Here is a 2,604-nt window from a genome sequence, read left to right on the forward strand (position 1 = left end):
ACTTGTTGATTCTTGTTTTGATTCTCCATCATGCTCCTTGATTCTCGCTCACGCTCGTTGATTTTCGCTCTCGCTCATTGATTCTCGCTCTCGCTCTCCATCATGCTCCCCAATTCGCGCTCTTGCTCTCCATCGCGCTCTCCGATTCGTGCTTTCGCTCCTCGTAGCAATGAAAGAAGAAGGCGAATGCAGACACAGACACAAACGAAGACGAACGTACGTAGAAGCGAAGATGAAGACAAGCACAAACAAATAAGAGTCAACCAAAATTGAAAGAATAAGAAGAATGAAGAAAAAATACAGTACAAAGAAATAAGAAGAAACTCAAAAAAAGAAGGAAAAAGGAAGAAGAAGAAACACCTAAAAAATGAAAAAAGGGGAAGAAAAAAAGAAAAGAAAAAATCTTCAAAAGGAAGAAGAAGAAGGAAGAAGGAAGAAGGAAGAATGGTTAAAATAGTAATTTTACATGGTGATTACATCAGTAGAAGGCTAAATTCCGTTCACTCTTGATTTTAGAGTTACTTTTCATTTGGGCTTCTATAAAGTGACCTTTATACAATTATTTTTTTTACTAAATTTGAGATTCACCCATTTGGTTATGAAAGAGATGATTTTCTTGTCAAACCGAGCATAATTCAATTAGTATACGAATGTGTTAGTAACCACGATATCTATGGTTTGAATCTTTTGTCTCCAATTGTACTAACAAAAATAAAAGTTTTTCTTTCTTTTTGTTCTTTTCTTTAGGTAATATCGAATTAAAACTCTAAATTTTGAAAGTTGTGTCAAAATTTCGAACTAATAATGATAAAAAAAAAAATAATTAAAGTTTAACATTTTGTAGTAATTTATATACTCCATTATGTTTTATTTGGATAAATATCAAGTGAGACTTATAACAAAATTTCAAGAATTATATAAATGGATATATTTAGAAAAGTTCAGTTTAAATTAATATCATTATTAGTTAGTAGTTTTAATTGACGTAAGCTTCGAGATTTATAGGCATAAATTGATATATATTTTTTTAAATATCCATAATTTTAATTGATTCCATTTTATTCTGTGTAATGTCTTTATTTCAGGGGGCAAACAATTTCATTCTGGGGAGATGACACCCCATCTCACTAAATTAAATAATATTTTGGCTTTTAGACATTAATAATTATTATTTGATTTCTTTTTTCCTAACAAAGAAAAAGAAATGTTTTGTTTTAAGTTCTTTGAATTCTTCATCTGAATTCTCAGCTCTTAATTAATTAAGATTTGAAGTCTTTTGATTCTGACCACTCAACTTCCTCAAACTGAGATAATGCAATTTGGATCAATTCTAAGTTTGTCTATTTTGTTGTATATCCATTGAATTAATACTATCTTTTATATGGTTTGGCAGTTTGGATTTTATTTTCAACAATGTTGATAATAATCTAAGCTATGTCTGTTTCTCCCAAATTTAATGTTGTGCCTGGCTTTTCCAAGGCTACATAACATTAGAAACACTAATAAGATCAACAATAAACTTTAAACTATACATGATTCTTATTATAAAGTATACACGTGACTATTTTAAATTAGAAAAACGGACCTTTTGTCAATATAGTAGAATTTTTTTTTTAAAGAAGAATGTATATTTGTGGTCATCACATCCTATCGTCGTGTCAAACTTTTTCATGATGAATTTGTAATTTTGATATTCTTTCTATTATTTTCGTTTCTTTTGTTATATGTATTATTTTCTAATTTCAACCAACTTCATATTGTGTAGTTTAATCTTTAACAGTGTCAAAGCTTCCTAGTGATAACATGAACCTATTTGGAATGATTTCCTATTTATTCCAAAACATGTCCTATATTTATACAAAATAGAAATAATAATAGAGCTATTTCAAAATGTTGGAGATTCAAATATGATATCACATTGATTGGAAGTGAGAACAATTTTAGTACAACAACAGTAGGATGGAGGATTGAACCTTCGTCCGTCAGAGAAAAAGGTTGTGTCAATTATCGTTGAACTAAACTCAAAATAAATACGGTCATATTATTATAAAAATACGAAAACAACATTGTCTCGACGAGGAAACCACCAAAAGAAAATGGCTAGGCTTCTCGATAAAACTCACAAAAATACAAAAAAAAATGAAAGAAAAAAGAGAGAGAATTATGATCCAAAAGAATAAGGATCTTAATTATAGAAGTTGATAAGCTAAGCCCAACCCAAGACCAAAAGATATAGCCCAATATTCAACTAATACTGATATAATTTAATCAATTGTTTTGTAGTCAACAACAGTCGCTTTGGCCGAGTGGTTAAGGCGTGTGCCTGCTAAGTACATGGGGTTTCCCCGCGAGAGTTCGAATCTCTCAGGCGACGGTTTCAATTTTTTTCCCTATCATTTCCGTAATTTATATTTACTATTTATATATATTTTTTCTGAAGACACTCATTTTTAAAACCCCATCTACACCTGTTCTTTTCCCTACTCTATTTTTGAAAGCCTATTATATTCTACACTCCACAATAATTTCCGACTAAAAAACCCTCTAAATATTCAAACATTACATAGTATGGATTTAATAAATAAAAACTAAATATGATTTAAA

General features: G+C 29.8%; 1 non-coding gene across 1 annotated transcript; it reads left to right on the top strand.

Moving 5' to 3' along the window:
* The first annotated feature begins 2,292 nt into the window (after positions 1–2,292).
* TRNAS-GCU (transfer RNA serine (anticodon GCU)) lies at positions 2,293–2,374 on the top strand. Its single transcript has one exon. It is a non-coding gene; the product is annotated as a tRNA-Ser (tRNA).
* The last annotated feature ends 230 nt before the right edge of the window (positions 2,375–2,604 follow it).

Source organism: Benincasa hispida, chromosome 11, assembly GCF_027475165.1.
Source record: "Benincasa hispida cultivar pf3 chromosome 11, pf3_genome.v1.1, whole genome shotgun sequence".
NCBI lineage: Eukaryota > Viridiplantae > Streptophyta > Magnoliopsida > Cucurbitales > Cucurbitaceae > Benincasa > Benincasa hispida.